Raw genomic sequence first — 19,653 nt, forward strand, 5'->3', positions numbered from 1 at the left:
CACAGGTGTACCTGCTCAGGGCGGGGCTCCAATCTCCTGGAGTGACTGGGGGCCGGGCCAGGGTGGAGCCAGGTGGGCTAGGAGGGCGGGTTTAGCTGCTCCCCCAATGAGGTTCAGTGCGCTTCAGCTGCAGAGGTGGCACTGCTGCTGTGGTGGGGTGGGAAGGGTCTGATCCTGGGGGCGGGGCCACTCAGGCCTGCCTCCACCAGGGTCTGGAGTTGTAGGGAGGAGAGGCATGCCCGGCCCCAGTGAACTTGGCTCTGGACGCCCACCCCCTGCTGCACATGCATCAGTATGCAAATAGGTACCCCCACCCCGGTTGCCCGTCCCCTGCTTTGCATGCATCAATATGCAAACAGGTCATTACGGGGACACCTTCACGGACAAATTAGCATATTCCCTCTTTATTATATAGGATAAGATTCTTTGGTTGCAAGTGGCAGAAAGTGAATTAGTTTTGTTGCAAGTGATCAAAACTATGGTTCCAGACAAAATACAGGAATGCCCAGTTATACTTAAATATTGGATAAACAACTTTTCAGTGTATCCCAACTATTGCAATATTGGTCAGGAGTTATGTGATATTCAAGTGCACCTGGGCATGCTGTATTTTTATTTAATAAATCTGGTAATCCTAATCAAAACCCATTTTAAGCAAGCATAAGTATACATGTGAATTCTTGACTAAGAAAAATCTATAAAAGGTTTAAACAAGTAAAGGACAGAAAGGTCAAAGATGCAGCAAGTATAGGGTCAGCCAGAAGCAACAACATGAACACCTTTAGTATTCTCTCCTCACTGTGCTTCCTGTGTTGGCTTCAAAGTGTTTCACTGTAGACTTGCATTAGTGGGAAAATGCTTGCATTTACTGAGATTTATATATAAAAATTTTGCCAGTGGAGAAAGAATGGTCTCATTTCTCCCTGCTCCCAGATGCGGAGATCTTAGAGAAGGGCTGAAGTTGGTTTAGACCTGGCAAGTGCCAACCTCTGGAGTAGTCAACTATGGTCATTGCGTAGGGTTTATATAAAAACATTGCACCTTCCACAGAAACTATATGAGTAGAGTAAGACTGAGAAGCAAAGAAAAGGAAGGATTTCTAAAAGAAAAAGCATGCTGCTCCCAGATTAAATGGAGTGTTTGCAGAAAATAGTAGGCAACAGACACAAACATACACTCCAAAATAAACATGTTCAAGTAAAACATGGCTTTATCTGAAAGAACACAGAGGGGTAGAGGGAGGGCATCCAGGCATTTCAGAAGGCTTTGAAAATCAATAGGAAGATTGTTCAGCCACACTCTCCTTATCTCCTGTTTGCTTTTTTTTCTTTCTATTTTAATTATTTACTGTCAGATGGCTGTTCTAAACATGTTTGGTCCAGGTAGTCATAGATAAATGGTAGTAAATATTCTATAATTACAGGAGGCATAACTTAGAGACAGCTTGGCAGGGAATAGGGGGATATTTGAGAAAGTTCAGGAAGTAGGGTATAATTTTATGAGAAAAGGTATATATTACATACTGATATTTTAAAATAAGAAGGTATTACTACTTGTTTTATTTATTTCCAAGCCCCAGGAGAAAGTATGTATTTTTATCTGATTATTTTCTTTCCTAAATTAACTGTACCCTTGGGATAACCATTCTTAGGGAAAACATGTAACTTAGTCATATTGATCCACAGCACTACAATGATCCATGGGTCACTGAACAATACAATCTGAGTGGTTACATTCAACGAATTCCATAAGGAGTTCCATACCAGTAAAATAACAGTTCCTTTTAAGCCAATTGCCCACAGGCTTTACCTTAAAGAGAACAGTTTACCTAAGATGTGTTTGTCATGTACACTTATACAATACAAATTTGTAGCATGAACAGCTTGTCTCGTTGACTTAATACTGACAAACATTCATTTTGAAATTTGAAGAGGCAGTGGTGGTAGTTACAAGGAAATGAGAAGCTTCAAAGCTTCACATTTTCTTGGCATGACCTCTACCACAGCATCTGTTCTTGTCTTTTTTTTTATTCTTGAGTAATACTAGGAAGTTGCTAGACCAGATGAACTTCCTATGACCTGTTTAGTAGACCCAAACAATTAGCAAATGGTTATTCAATCACTCCTAAGAGTAGTTTTATGCTAGACAAGGAGAATATCATGACCTTTTGATTTATTTTATATAACCATCCATATACACTTTTTCTTGCAGTGCCTGGCACATAGTGAAAGGAGAGGATGGTAGGAAGTAAGGCTTAGTATAAGAATTAGAGATGATGTGCTATTATTCGCCATTGTCCTGAGTTTCATTCACTAGACAGCTTTCATATCTGCACTTAGAGGTGCTGACCCTGCAGACTCCATTTTCTTGATTCTTAGAAACAGTAAATATAAATGGTAGGTAAATCTTAGGAGTGGGTGTGACCATCTAGAGATGTGTATATAGTTAGAAGAATAGAAGATGTTATCCTAGGTACGCCTGTATATAATGAGTGCATGATGAAAGATAGCCGATAAAAAAGGCTGAGTCTTTTAGGTAGCAAAAATCCCCAAGAGAAACCAGACTAGGAGAGAGTCACAGAACTGCCAGGAAGAGAAAATATCAAGGAGGAAGGAACCAACAGCATCAAATGATGTGAAGAGGATACCAGAAAGCATCTATTGAATTGTCAGGCTAGAAGTCAATGGTAGTAGTATTGAGAGAATTTTCAGTGGAGTGGCGGGGGAAAACAAAACACAGTTAAGTTAAAGAGAATAAGAGGTAGAAAAGTTTAAAAAATGAGTATAAACTACCCTGTACAAACTACCACTTAGTTGTGGTAAAACTAAGTCTAACAGCAATTTAGCATATTTTAATATGAACCAGAAATTCTATAAGCTTAAGAATACTTTGGAACTAAAAATCACCAATGATCTAATTAAGAGTCCATACAATTGTTCCTGGGAACTCAGAAAGGCAATTGCTAGCTACTCTTTCTCTCTCTCTCTCTCTCTCTCTCTCTCTCTCTCTCTCTCTCTCTCGTAACAATCTAACAAAGGGAAATTATGTATCTGATTTTTTCCCTTTTCCACCAGTCATTTACTGAGATTTTTTTAAAAAATCCTCATATCTCCATAGAAGACATATTGTATCAGTAAACTGTGCTTAAATAATATAGATTATAGCAAAATAATCTGCCAATAACACATTCTGCCATTGCTTTCTTGCTTTTGGTCCTACCAAAATATTACAGACAGAAGATATTCTATGTAAATACAAGGCCAATACTACATAACATTTTCAATTAGAAAAATATGTAACCTTAGAAAACAGATTTTAATAATTTAAGGGCAAATTTGTTTATATTGAAATGTAAAATATTTTCCAGTTAGGTAATACTAGATTTTCATTGAGACTTATGGACTAAGCAGTCCACCATTTCAAAGGAGTTTGCTTAGCAGGCTGACTTATAGATACAGAGAATAAATGGGCAGCTGTCAGAGAGGACGGGCGATGGGAAGCCTGGGTGAAATAGGTGAAGAAATTAAGCAAAAACAAACAAACAAACAAACAAAAAACACACAAAAACACACACAACAGCTCATAGACACTGATAACAGTATGGTGAGTACCAAAGGGAAAGAGGGGTGGGGGCATGTAGAAGAGGGTAAAGGGGGGATAAATGGTGATGGAAGGAGACTTGACTTAAGGTGGTGAACACACAATGCAATATACAGATGATGTTTCATAGGTCTGTACACTTGAATCCTACCTATATAATTCTATTAGCCAATAGAACCCCAATGAGTTCAATTAAGAAAAATTTTTTTAAAATGGTGGAAAATCATAAATGACAGGTTTTCAATACTGATTGGATGGTAACATCTAAGGAACATTTTCAAGGTTACCATTTTATTTAGATGAATGGCAGGCCTTGACTGGCAGCCATAAGACAGCTTATGAACATGATTACAACAAAGTAATTTGCCTTTGTCGGACGTAGAGATTCAGTCATAATGTTCTCTTGGCTTAATAAAGTTAAGCACCACTTATAATCAGTACTTCACCTTCCTTCTCTCAATCAGATAGTATGTTGGTTGTTCTGTTTTTATAGCAGATATGTGCATAGTTGTTCACTTATACTCGCCTACTGTGTAGGTACTTGGATTCTCAGGCTCCTAGCTATAAAATAGCTATACAAAACGAAGTTCAAGTTTTCATAAGCCAGTATTTGTCATCATTACTTAATGTACCATAGCTTTGTACTTCCCAATATATATTTCTTAAAGTATTGGATTCTTTTAAGTTGACTTAGAGAGAGAGAGAGAGAGAGAGAGAGAGAGAGAGAGAGAGAGAGATTGGATTATTTTTAATTAATTAAGAAAGAGAATGTGAGAGAGAAACATCAATCAGTTGCCTCCTGCATGTGCCCTGAATCAGGATTGAACCCACAACCTGGGTATGTGCCCTGACCAGGAATTGAACCCGCCAGCTTCTGGTGTATAGGACAATGAACCAACCAACTTAGCCACACCAGCCAGGGCTCACATTATAACTTTATTTTAACTCTGTTTTATATTCATTGAAAACGCCCTCTGTGTTTCAATATATGTTAAAAATAATCATTTAAAAACCTGTGCCCATGCATATAAGCATAACCAATGGACATAAGACACCAGGGGATAGGGGAGGCTAGGGGACTGTCTAGGGTGGGGGGAAAAAATGGACACATATGTAATACCCTTTGTAATACTTTAAGCAATAAAATAAATAAATAAAAACCTGTGCCTTATAACTTAAAAACAAGCCTCAGTCTTGAAAAAATCACATAAAGGATTTATAAAATGTATAGACCATAACAATTTACAAATGACAGGTTTGATCACAATTTAATCAGTAATAATATACATAACTTAATTTTATTGATGAAAAGTTTGCTATTCTATTACTTAGTTAGGTAAACTGTATTTTAAATATATATCATAAATATCATTGATATTTATATATCAACTAGAGGCCCAGTGCACAAAAATTTGTGCACTTGGGGGGAGGATCCCTCAGCCCGGCCTGCACCCATTCACAGTCCAGGACCCCTTGGGGGATGTCCACCTGGCGACTTAGGCCCACTCCCCAGGGGATCAGGCCTAAGCTTGCAGTCAGACATCCTTCTGGCAGCCAGGGAGCCCTTGGGGGATGTCCTACTAAAGGCTTAGGCCCTCAAAAGATCAGGTCTAAACGGTTAGTTGGACATTCTTAGTGCTGCCACGAAGGTGGGAGAAGCTCCTGCCATCACCACTGTGCTGTCCAGCCATGAGCCAGCTTCTGGCTGAGTGGCACTCCCCATATGGAAGTGCACTGACTACCAGGGGGCAGCTCCTGCATTGAGCATCTTCTCCCTGGAGGCCAGTGTGCATCATAGCAACCGGTCATTCTGCCGTTCAGTCAATGTTCATATTAGCCTTTTATTATTATTATATAGGATGCCCCTATTTCCCCCCTTTTGCCCCCTTTACCCAGTTCTTGCCCCCCACTTCTCTCTGGCCATCACCATACTGTTGTCTGTGTCCATGGGTTGTGCATATATTTTCTTTGGCTAATCCCTTCTTTAAATTCACTTCTTTAAATTTATATTTTCAGATAAGTGCTTATAACTGCACTATTATATATTTTCTATAATATCATTTAGAACTAAGATAATTTTTAATTGAACCGTTGTAAATTTTAGCACAATTTAATAAATTATGCTAGAAACAATTAGGAGATTTTTCATGTAATGCATAGACATTTCAATTAATATTTTATTAATTTTTAATTTTTTAATATTTTAATTTGAAATAATTTCACACATGTAAAAAAAAACTATAAAATACTACAGCATATTATATGTACCATTCACCCAATTTCTTAGGTATTAATAATTTAAACATAACCATTATACAACTAACAAAATTTGGAATATATTTTTCTTATAATCTCTTTAATGTTACTTAATCCATTTACTTTGTTTTTGTTAATATTCACCCAAGGATATTTTTCCATTGAATTTTAGAGAGAGTGAAGGGAAAGGGAGAGACACATTGATTGGTTGCCTCCTGCACATGCTCTGATAGGTACTGGGGGTCAAGCCAGCAACTAAGGTACATGCCCTTGACTGGAATCAAACCTGGGACCCTTCAGTCCATGGGCTAATGCTCTATCCACTGAGCAAAACAGGCTGCAGCTTAATTCATTTACTTTTAATCTATATGTGTCTTTATATTTAAAGTGGGTTTTGTTTTTGATTCACCCCCATAATCTGTCCTTTAATTGGTACATTTATGCCACTGACTTTCAGAGTGCTTACTGATAGAGTTACTGCCATATCAGGTGGCTTCTGAGGCTTCTGAGGCGGGCCAGCCTTGCCACCTGGGACCGGATAGGATCCTGGGCAGCAGGGAAGGCAGGCCAGCTGCTGTGGCTTCTGGGGCGGGCCTGCCTTGCCACCGGGACCCGCTGATGGGGTCCCGGGTGGCCAGCCTGCCCTGGATGGCTGGGCACAGGTGATTCGGGCTGTCCCACCCCACCTGCAGTATGAAAATTAGCCGCCATCTTTGTTGGCAGTTAGTTTGCATATCATGCTGATTAGCCAACGGGAGGCATAGCGAAGGTATGGTCAATTCCCATATTTGTCTATTGTAGTAGAGCTCAGGAAGTATGTCTCAGAGCTGTGGCTGTTGCAATGGTGTGAGCACACTCCACCATGACATGCTTCCTCGGCACACCAGGAAGTAGCAATGCCCGCCTGAACTAACTCCTAGAGCCACATGCATAGTACCCCAGTCTTTCAGCCATTGGTCGCCAATAGCAATGTGTCTCCCTCTGATTGGTCGCCTATAGCAACATGTCTCCCTCTGATTGGTCGCCTATAGCAACGTGTCTCCCTCTGATTGGTCCCCTCATACTATATATACCCCTATAGTTCCTCAATTAAATGGATCTGCGTCAATGAACCTGGTCCCCGGAGTCATGCATGCAGACGCCCTAGCACGTTGGGGCTCCATCGTCCTCACCCCCGAGGGACCCCCTGCTTCAGTCTATTATTAGATAGGATGATGTATATATATATATATCATATATATCATTGATTTTATATATTATAAAATAAATAATATTAGAGAGCGAGGAAGGGAGAGGGAGAGAGAAATATCAACTGAGCCAGACACCTGGGCATGAGTCACTGAATAGAACCAGTGACTTCTAGGTGCATGGGACAACACTCAACCAACTGAGCCATACTGGCCAGGCCAGTAAGTAAACTATCTTAATTGAACATCTTTGGTTTGGGATCTTCAAAAAGTATAGAAGTATAAGTTTTAGATTTGTGCTTTGAGTTTTTCAAACACCAATTTCCTCTAAAGTTATTCTCATAAAACAGCTAACAATTATATACTTTAAGTTGAATAGAAAGTACAGTAATTTATCTTTAGGTTGGACTTGGATTTAGAATCTTAAAAGATGTTTATTAGTGTTTTAAGTAATGATGAAATACATTTGGAAAAATATTTAATTATTACATGAACCATTACTTATAGAGTATCAGCATAAAGCCCATTAACCCCCCCCCTTTTTTTTCTTCATTAAAGTTTTTATTCTTTCTATCCTCCTTCAACTTAACTATTCTCTCTTGGGAAGACAGATTGTCAAAACATCAAAGTAAGGTTTCCTTGGAATGCTTGTACTTCTGAAAGTTCAGTCTTCTCTGCTATATCTTTAGCTCCCTTGTGTTTTTGGTTTAATCCAGTTATACATCAGGACTGAAAAGATATGTGATGGTGAAAATCTAGCTCAAGAGCCAAAATAATGGGTAGATAAATTGGGTGGCATAGATATCTGAGACGACAGGTAAGTACTTGAAATTACACAGGCTTTCTCATGACAGGGAAACTTATTTCTTCAACTTGACAATTGAACAAGATATCTCTTATACACTTCAAAACACATTCCAAACCTGAGAATCATAGAAAAAAGGCACTGCCTTTTCTCTAGAGCTACAGGAAAATTTTGCAGGAGTAACAAAATGGAGGAAGGGGCACAGAGTTAGTGGAACATTAGACAAGAGATGAATTTTCCTACTAACAAGGAGATTTAGAATGATCTTTTATTATTAGGTAGTGCATTTTTAGAAGAATGTTTGCTTATCTACAATGTTAGAAAGAAAAATTTCCTATTCATTCTTACCAGGAGAAAATGTTATAATCTAAACAAATAGCTTTAAGAAACTATGAATGGTTTGCACATAATATACAATTATAGAATAACAGCTCATGAAGATTTTGGAGTGCTCATTACTTGTGAGGATCTTAATGTGGCTTATGTTGAGTATGGATGATTTTACTGAACAATTAAAACATGTTATAATTATGTTAATTATTGTGGCTTTGTATATGAGAAGGGAGGGTAACTGCTCTTAAGTATAACTCTAATTTGGGGGAGATGAAGAAGTGAACTTAAAGCATCAATAAGTGAAAAAAAATAAAAGTAATCCAAATTGGAAAGAAAGAAGTAAAACTGCCATCATTTACAGATGACATGATACTACCATGATATATAGAGGTAACCCTAAATACTTCACCAAAAACACTTTAGAATGAATAAATGGCTTTAATAAAGTAGAAAGATACAAAATTAATATTAAAAAGTTGGATGCATTTTTATACACCAAAAATGAACTAATAAAAAATAAACTAATAAACAACCCATTTACAATGGCCTCAAAAAATACCTAGGAATAAATTTAACCAAAGTGGTAAAAGACCTTGGAAAACTATATGACAATGAAGAAAAAAATTGAAGATAAAAATAAATAAAAGTCAGGAGAGGGTTGGGGGGGTGGGTAAGAGATCAACCGAAGGACTTGTAAGCATGCATATAAGCATAACCAATGGACACAAGACACTGGGAGGGGGTGGGGGAGGAGTGAGGGTATGTGCCAGGGGAGGTAGGGGAGGCTGGGGGAGGGCAATGGGGAAAAAAGGAAACATATGTACTTCCATTTGTAATACTTTAAACAATAAAAAAGAAAATGCCAAATAAATAAATAAATAAAAATAAATTTTAAAAAATAAATGAAAGGAAATACCATATTCAAGGATAGACATCATTAAAATGTCATACTACCCAAAGCAATTCCTATCAAAATATTAATGTCATTTTTTACCGACTAGAACAAATAATTCTAAAGTTTATATGGAACCACAAAAAGCCTCAAATAGCCAAAGCAATCTTGAAAAAGAAGAGCAAAATTGAAAGTATCATGTTACCTGATATCAAACTGTAATACAAAGGCTATAGTATGCAAAACAGCATTGTACTAGCATAAAAACAGATACATATTTCAATGAAACAGAATAGAAAGCCCAGAAATAAACCCATGCCTATATGGTCAATTAATCTATGATAAAGGAGGCAAGAATATAGAATGGAATGAAGACAGCCTCTTCAATAAGTGGTTTTGGAAAAACTGAAAGACACATGTAAAAGAATGAAATGATCACTTTTTTATACCCAATACAAGAATAAACTCAAAATGGATTAAGGACTTTAATGTAAGACCTAAAACCATAAAATTTCTAGAAGAAAACATAGTCAGTAAACTCTCTGACAATGTGCTTAGTAATATTTTTCTTTGATATGTCTCCTTGGGCAAGGGAAACAAAGAAAAAAATAAACAAAAGGGACTACATTAAAATTAAGAGTACTTACATAGCAAAGGAAACCATCAACAAAACAAAGAAACAACCTACTGAATGGGAGAAATATTCACCAATGATACATCCAATAAGGAGTTAATATCCAAAATATATAAGGAACTCATACAACTTAATGCCAAAAGAATAAACATTTTTCCAAAGAGGACATACAGGTGGCCAATGGACATATGAAAGCATGCTCAAACTCAATAATCATCAGGAAAGTGCAATTAAAACTACAATGAGATAGCACCTCACACCTGTCAATAGCTATCATCAATAAATCAACAAACAAGTGTTGATGAGGATGTGAAGACTTGGGAACCCTCCTTCACTATTAGTGAGTTTATAAATTAGTGCAGCCACAATGGAAATCAATATAGAGATTCCTAAAAAATAAAAAAAATACAGCTACCATATAACCCAGAAATTCTACTTATGGGTATTTATCCAGAGAAATATAAAACATTAATTTGAAAAAAACATATGCAGGCCTATGTTCATTGCAGCATTAATTACAATAGCAAAATATGGAAGCAACTTAAGTGTCCATTGATAGACGAATGGAAAAAGAAGTGATACATACATACAATGGAATATTACTCACCCATACAAAGGAATAAAATCTTGCCATTTGTGGGCCTAGAAAGTATTATGCTAAGTGAAATAAGTCAGACAAGGAACTACAAATACTATATTATTTCACTTATATGTGGAATCTAAAGAAACAAAACAGAAACAAACTCATAATACAGAGAACATTCTGATGATTGCCAGATGGGAGGAAGGTTGGGAGGCTGAGTGAAAAAGAGGAAGGAAATAAGATGGTACAAATTGCCAGTTATAAGAACAGTAATGCAGATGTACTGTACAGCATGGGGAATAGAATCAGTAATGTTGTAATAACTAGGTATGGTGTCAGATGGGTGCTAGACTTATATGGATGATCACTTTGTCACAAACCTAAAACTAATATAATATTGTATGTCAACTGCAATTGAAAAAAATTTAAGAAAAATTAATAAAGCATCTCTACATACATTGGCACATGATTCTGAACAACAGGAAATCCACTTGAGAGAGAGTCCATGACAGAATGAAAGAACAAACTTCAGTTCCATAGCAACTACTCACTCATATAACTGGGCCTGGAACAGAGGGTGCCAGGATATTTTTCAAGGAGGAAATACTTGCCTCTGATTTAATAAAGGGTTAGTAATACTAAGCGATACATGTCTCCAGGATCAGGCAGAGCCTTCTAGAGTTTACCTATAGTTAGCTATCTATTATCTATACCTATAACTATCTACATGCCTATCTCAGAAATATAATTACACATGGGTCATTTGTTAACAACCATACTAGTATTTACCCAAGATCCATCTAATTTGGAAGACATCAAGCCTTTTTCACTCATATAGAACTCATTTTCAGAACAAAGAACAGTGGTTGCTACCATCTGTCCTTTGATCCCAACCTTCTCCAAATTCTCCTCAAAGTCTTGGACTTTTTTTCAACCCAAACATAATTGGGTGGGGAGAAATTTTGCTAGTATTTTATAGTATTACTAGAGGACTGGTGCATGGATTTGTGCACTGGAGGAGTCCCTCAGCCTGGCCTGTGGGGATCAGCCAAAACCAACTCTCTGACAACACGTGAGGGGTCCAGATTGCAAGAGGGCATTGGCCAGGCTGAGGGACCCCACTGGTGCAAGATCGGGGCCAGGAAGGGATTATGGGAGGGTTCCAGGGCATGTCCCGCCCTTCTCACCCAGTCCCAATAGGCCAGACCCCAGCAGCAAGCCAACCTATCGGTTTCAGTGTCTGCCCCCTAGTGGTCAGTGTGCGTCATAGTGACTGATTGAATGATCGAACAAACTGTCAGACACTTAGCATATTAGGCTTTTATTATATAGGACAATACAAATCCAATTTAGGGACATGTATCCAAAAATACAAATTATGAAGAGGAGTGAGTTAAATACAATTGATTGTACTTCTATTCACCTACTTTTGTTTCATTGTGTATTTTTTTCATATTTTATTGTGTTTTTAATTTTATTTTTCTATTGCATCTTACTTTCAATATTATTTTGTATTAATTTCAGGTGTACAGCTTAGTGGTTTGGCAATCATAAACTTTACAAAATATTTCCCCTATTATTTCTATGCCCGCATAGCATCATACATAGTTATCAAAATATTATTAACTATATTTCCTACGATGAACTTTACATTTCCATGAGTATTTTGTAACTACCAATTTGTACTTCTTAATCCCTTTGCCTCTTTCACACAGTCTCCAAAACCCCCTCCCTCTGGCAACCACCTGTCCACTCTCTGTGTCTATGAATCTATTCCAATTTTGTTTATTTATTTTTTCTTTATAGTTCACATATAAGTGAAATCATATGGTATTTATCTTTCTTTGACTGACTTATTTCACTGAGCATAATACCCTCTAAGTCCATCCATTCTATCACAAAAGGTTAGATTTTATTCTTTTTTATGGCCTAGTAATATGTCATCATCTATATGTACCACTGCTTTTTTATCCAGTTATCTATGGATAGGCGCTTGGGTTGGTTCCATATCTTGATTATTGTAAGTAATACTGCACTGTTACTAGCTGTCAGAGACATGCAAATTAATACCACAATGAGATATCACCTCATACCTATTAGAATGGCTACTATCAATAAATCCACAAATGACAAGTGTTAGTGAGGATGTGGAGAAAGGAAACCCTCATGCACTGTTGGGAATGCAGACTAGTGCCGCCAATGTGGAAAACAGTATGGAGGGTCCTCTAAAAATTAAAAATGAAACTGCCTCATAATCTAGTGTTCATTTCTGGGTATTTATCCAAAAGAAACCCAAAACACTGATTCAAAAGAATATATGCACCAATATGTTCATTTTATTATTTTTTAAAACTAATCCTCCTTCAAGAGATAATCAATAACTTTGTATCAACTGAATAGAAGAAAAACCACATTGGTCAATGGCCTACCCAACAATATACTACTTATCATTTACAGTGCCAATTGTATTAAAACACACTAAAATGAATGTACAGAATATACAAAATGAATCCATTTCGAGATTTCTTGCTTAAATTCAGCACAAAAAATATTTATTGAGTATTTAATGTGTTCAAAGTATGCATAAAATATGACCTTTCTTTTCAAAGACTTTATAAGCTGAGCATCATTTTTACTATTACCTTAACAGTTACTTAAAATAAGTCACAAAATTTTGAGAAGCCTACCTCCATAATGTTCTTATCAAACTTTAAGTTTAGATTAACTTTAATTGCTGTTAACCATATTTACAGATGAGTGAACTGAAACAATGAGGGTCAAGTGAGTTTCTCCATGATTAATGAAGCAAGAAGTAGAGCTCACTGTCTCCTCTTATGTTTAACCACGAGCTCCAGAGATAGTAAATTATGAACCGTTTGAATTAAATGGAAGTGTTAAGACTTACCGGAGCAATTTTGACACAGGTATTCTAGGTAATAAATGATGCCCAGAAGCAATTTTAGTTATGTGTAGTATTTATTATACTCTAAGAATGGTATAGCTTGCCTCAAACAATGATTACAAAGTAGCAATAGTACCCATCAATGGATATATTTTATTTTTGAATTTACCGACAGAAAAGGTGCAGATGGCACCCCAAATAAGAGCCTGGCTTGGACCAGTATCTTCTCTGTGAAAATGACTAATGTAACACTACACTTCTGCCAGAACTTTGTAAATAGACTGCCAAAAATTATCATATTATTATCAGCTAATGTTCCCAATTCTTCGCTGTTTGTGTCACATATGGATCCTCTGAAATGCAGAACTCCTAACTAAAGAGATACTAATGTCATTTTAAAAGATGAACTGTATGTTTTTTTATAAGTTTTAAGGACACTACACTTATTCTATAGTAAACAGACATAAGTTAAAAAAATGAGTGCAAAATAATAAAGGAGACTAGACTCAAAGTTTCAAAAGTTTTATAGGTGAAGCCAAGTTAGAAAACAAAGAACATTTTATCTAGGTTTCTATATAAACCAATAAACTTTGTTCTTTCATCTACTCTAGATATTTAGCTAACAGCCACCTACCAAACATCCAGCAATAACCATTTGCTCATATAAGGCCATTGATTTACCTCAATTTGTGAGGCTTTAATAAAGAGAAGTTGAATGGGATAGTGTAATATACCTAGTTTCCATAATATAACCTATGACATTAAAACGAAAATAATATTATATAAGAGGTTGATTTGGTTATATATTACAAAGTAAGTATCTTTTAGCTTCTCATCAGTGCAACCTGGGACCCAAAAGTTAGTTGTTTTTTACATGAATAGACATATCTACATATGAAACAACAAGGAATTAGATAGTGACACACACACATATGTATATATAGAATATTTTATACTACCAACTATGAAACAATAAAAAATTGGGATGTAGAACATCTTTGTATGTAAAATATTTCAAGAGAAAATGTTATTGTTGGATAGAAAAAACTGTAATTTGAAAAGTAGTCTTGTGGAATGGAGGAGGGCTGAATAGGTGAAACAGGATTTTGGGGGCAAAAAAATTCTGTATGATTCTGTAATGGGGCATATACGACACTGTAAATTTGTCAAACACATAGAACTTTGCAATACAAAGATAAACTTTAATGTATGAAGTTTAAAAGAAAACATTTAGAAAGTCAGAGATCAATCACACAATGAATGTAAATAGTGACAAAAGAAATCTAACGATATTACACATATATGAAATAATCTCACTGAAGGAGGCAAAGGAAAAGTACTTTTCTAACTGGAAATGAGTGGACTCTGTAAGATTAAAGCAAAAGAAATTGCACATAAGTTCTATAATCATAAAGTTGGTAAAGGCAAACAATTCTGCAACCACTATACATGTATACTGGAACTGAATAATTAAGCTGATGATAGGGGTCAGATTTCTCATTATTGGAATGGGAAGTTATAGAAAAGCAAGACAAGGCTAGAATGATTCATATAGTCATGGATTAGAGTTGGAGACATCAATTTGAACTTAATATAGATACAGATGAAGAGATGTATACATATATATCTATACACACACACACACACACACACATATATTTAGAGAGAGAGAGAGATTAATTGATATAGATACACACACATGTTATTTTATATCTTCCCTTGCTCTGTCAACTGAAAGTGCTCAAAAGCAATGACACCCGTGAGTAAAGAGTATAACTAGCAACAGATCTTGGCTTTTAATACCATTCTCCAATTAAATAAACCAGGGTTACTTAGAAAAATAGGACTGGGTAAGAAATACACAAAACCCCCAAAGCCACGGAATATACGTTCTTCTCAAGTGCTCATGGGACATTTTCAAAAATAGACCACATATTGGGTCACAAACAAAGTCTCCCCAAATTCAAGAAGACTGAAATCATACCAAGCATCTTCTCAGACCACGATGGCATAATATTGGAAATAAACTACAATAAAAACAACCCAAAATACTCAAACACTTGGAAGCTGAATAGCATGTTATTAAATATTGATTGGGTTACGAATGAGATCAAAGAAGAAATTAAAAACATCCTGGAAACTAATGACAATGAAAACACAACAATCCAAAACCTATGGGACACAATGAAAGCAGTCCTGAGAGGGAAGTTTATAGCTCTACAGGCCTATCTCAACAAACAAGAAAAAATGGTAGTAAATCATCTAACTCTACATCTCAAAGAATTAGAAAGAGAACAACAAGAAAAGCCAGAGTGAGCAGAAAGAAGGAGATAATAAAGACTAGAGCAGAAATAAATGACATAGAGATAAAAAAAAATACATAAAATCAATGAAACCAAGAGCTGGTTCTTTGAAAGGATAAACAAGATTGATGAACCTCTAGCCAGGCTCACCAAGAAGCAAAGAGAGAGGACCCAAATAAACAAAATCAGAAACGATAGAGGCAAAATAACAACAGACCCCACAGAAATACAAATGATTGTTAAAAAGTACTATGGACAACTCTACTCCAACAAACTAGACAACCTGGAGGAAATGGACATATTCCTAGAAAAATACAACATTCCAAAACTCAATCAGGAAGAATCTAAAAATCTCAATAGGTCAATAACTATGGAAGAAATTGAAGCAGTCATAAAAAAGCTTTCAGCAAACAAATGCCCAGGACCAGACAGCTTTACAGGGGAGTTTTACCAAACATTCAAGGAAGAACTAAAACTTATCCTCCTCAGACTATTACAAAAAATTCAAGAAGAAGGAATACTTCCAAGCTCATTCTATGAAGCCAGCATCACCCTAATACCAAAACCAGGTAAAGACAACACAATGAAAGAGAATTACAGGCCAATATCCCTCATGAACATAGATGCCAAAATCCTCAACAAAATCTTAGCAAATTGGATCCAGCAGTACATCAGAATGATCATACATCATGACCAAGTAGGATTTATGCCAGGGATGCAAGGATGGTACAATATCTGCAAATCAATAAACGTGGTACATCCCATAAACAAATTAAAAGAAAAAACCACATCGTCATATCAAATGATGCAGAAAGGCATTTAACAAAATTCAACACCCATTTTTGATAAAAACTCTCAGCAAGGTGGGAATTGAAGGATCATACCTCAACATAATAAAAGCCATATATGACAGGCCCACAGCCAACATCATACTCAATGGACAAAAACTAACACCATTTCCCCTAAGAACAGGAACAAGACAGGGATGCCCACTCTCACCACTCCTGTTCAACATAGTACTGGAAGTGTTAGCCATTGCAATTAGAAAAGAAGAAGAAATAAAAGGCACCCAAATTGGAAAAGAGGAAGTAAAACTGTCCTTATTTGCAGAAGACATGATATTATACATACAAAACCCTAGAGACTCCCATCAAAAAACTACTAGACTTAATACATGAATTTGGTAATGTAGCAGGATGCAAAATTAACCCCAAGAAATCTGAGGCATTTCTATACACCAATAGTGAACTTTCAGAAAGAGAGATTATAAAAACAATCCCGTTTACCATTGCACCAAAAAAATTAAGCTACCTAGGAATAAACTTAACTAAAGACCTCTTCTCAGAAAACTACAGGACGTTGAAAAAAGAGACAGAGGAAGACATAAACAGATGGAAGAACATACCGTGTTCATGGATTGGTAGAATCAACATCATTAAAATGTCCATACTACCCAAAGCAATCTATAAATTCAATGCACTTCCCATTAAAATACCAATGGCATACTTCACAGATCTGGAACGAACTCTCCAAAAATTCATCTGGAATAAAAAAAGACCCCGAATAGCTGCAGCGATCCTGAGAAAGAACAAAGTAGGTGGGGTCTCAATACCAGATAGGAAGCTGTATTACAAAGCCACTGTTCTCAAAACTGCCTGGTACTGGCACAAGAACAGACATATAGATCAATGGAATAGAATAGAGAGCCCAGAAATCAGCCCCAACCAATATGCTCAATTAATATTTGACAAAGAAGGCAAGAACATACAATGGAGCCAAGATAGTCTCTTCAATAAATGGTGTTGGGAAAATTGGACAGATATATGCAAGAAAATGAAACTAGATCACGAACTTACACCATACACAAAAATAAACTCAAAACGGATAAAGGACTTAAATGTACCACGGGAAACCATAAAAATTCTGGAAGAATCCAAAGGCAACAAAATCTCAGACATATGCCGAAGCAATTTCTTCACTGATACAGCTCCTAGGGCACTTGAAACTAAAGAGAAAATTAACAAATGGGACTACATCAAAATAAAAAGCTTCTGCACAGCAAAAGAAATCATCAACAAAACAAGAAAACCCACTGCATGGGAAAACATATTTGCCAACGTCATATCTGATAAGGGCCTAATCTCCAAAATTTATAGGGAACTCATACTACTTAACAAAAAGAAGATAAACAATCCAATCAAAAAATGGGCAAAGGATCTAAATAGACACCTTTCAAAAGAGGACATTCAGAAAGCCAAGAGACATATGAAAACATGCTCAAAGTCACTAATCATCCGAGAGATGCAAATCAAAACAACAATGAGGTACCATCTCACACCTGTCAGACTGGCTATCATCAACAAATCAACAAACGACAAGTGCTGGAGAGGATGTGGAGAAAAAGGAACACTTGTGCACTGCTGGTGGGAATGCAGACTGGTGCAGCCACTATGCAAGACAGTATGGAGTTTCCGCAAAAAACTAAAAATAGAACTCCCATTTGACCCTGTGATCCCACTTCTAGGAATATATCCCAAGAAACCAGAAACACCAATCAGAACGGATATGTGCACCCCTATGTTCATAGCAGCACAATTCACCATAGCTAAGATCTGGAAACAGCCTAAGTGCCCATTAGTAGATGAATGGATTAGAAAACTGTGGTACATCTACACGATGGAATACTATGCTGCTGTAAAAAAGAAGGAACTCTTACCATTTGCAACAGCATGGATGGAACTGGAGAGCATTATGCTAAGTGAAATAAGCCAGTCAATAAAGGAAAAATACCACATGATCTCACTCATTTATGGATAATAGAGACCATTATAAACTTTCGAACAAAAATAGATACAGAGGCAGAGCAGCCTCGAACAGACTGTCAAACTACAGTGTGAAGGTCGGGGAGGTTTGGGGGGCAGATAGGAGGGGGTAAGAGACCAACCGAAGGACTTGTGTGCATGCATATAAGCATAACCAATGGACATAAGACACTGGAGGCCAGGGGATTGTCAAGGGCGGGGAGAAATAAAGGAGACATATGTAATACTCTTTGTAACACTTTAAGCAATAAAACAATAAAAAAAATAAAAATAAAGAAATACACAAAACAATGCTCAAGTATATTGTACTACCAGAGAATAAGGAAATGCTAAAATACACAAACACACACACACACACACACACAATGATGGGGGTATGACAAAAGAACATAAAAGCCAAATAAAATAATTCCAAATGGCCAAATTGGCACAACTTGAGCTACAACATAAATGAAATAGTATTGGATTATAGCCCAAAATAGAAAATAAATATTCACGAGTCGATTCTGATATCTAAATAATTGAATAAATGAGAGATAAGAGACAAATCCCCCATGCAAAAGAATATAAATGCATGATGTGGATACTTCATCCCCAAAGAGGTGGAGGGCAAATCTCCACTTCTTAATCATGCATTTCTCATTATAACTTTCTTCCACAGAATACAACATAATGCAAACAGGGTTTTATTTTAAGTAACTATTCAATTGAGAAACTTGACCAACACTACCTCATCCAGGAGATCTAGGTCAACATCAACAATAATAAATCATGTTGATATATGCTCCCTTGATATTTTATGATGAAATGCCACTTACCTCTATGGTCTCTCTCCTAAAATCTCATAACTTCCAGGTTAATCACAGTTAAATCATCAGACAAATCTCATCTAAGTGACATTCTACAAAATACCTCACCAGTACTCCTCAAAACTATAAAGGTCACCAAAAACAAAAAAATGTCTGAGAAAAAGTCAAAGTCCAGAGAAGTCCAAGAAGACATGACAATTAAATATAAGGGTCCTGGAAAATAAATGGGTATCAGGTAAAATATAAAGCAGTCTGTATAAAGTACAGGCCTTACTTAGTACTGATGTACTCACATTGGTTCCTTAATTATTTCAAATACCATACTAATGTAAGATGCTAATAATTGTGTACAGTGGGTAGGAGGTATGTGGGAAGTCTCTATACTGTCTTTGCAACTCTTCTGTAGAAAAAAAAGTCAATCATAAAATAAAAGGTTAATGAAAGACAAAGTGGTCTTGATTAATTAAATTATGGATGAGCTCAAAAGTATTGTATTGTTATTGAGTATACTAAATGGAGGCTGTAAT

This window comes from Myotis daubentonii, chromosome 1 (genome assembly GCF_963259705.1).
Source record: "Myotis daubentonii chromosome 1, mMyoDau2.1, whole genome shotgun sequence".
NCBI classification, from domain to species: domain Eukaryota; kingdom Metazoa; phylum Chordata; class Mammalia; order Chiroptera; family Vespertilionidae; genus Myotis; species Myotis daubentonii.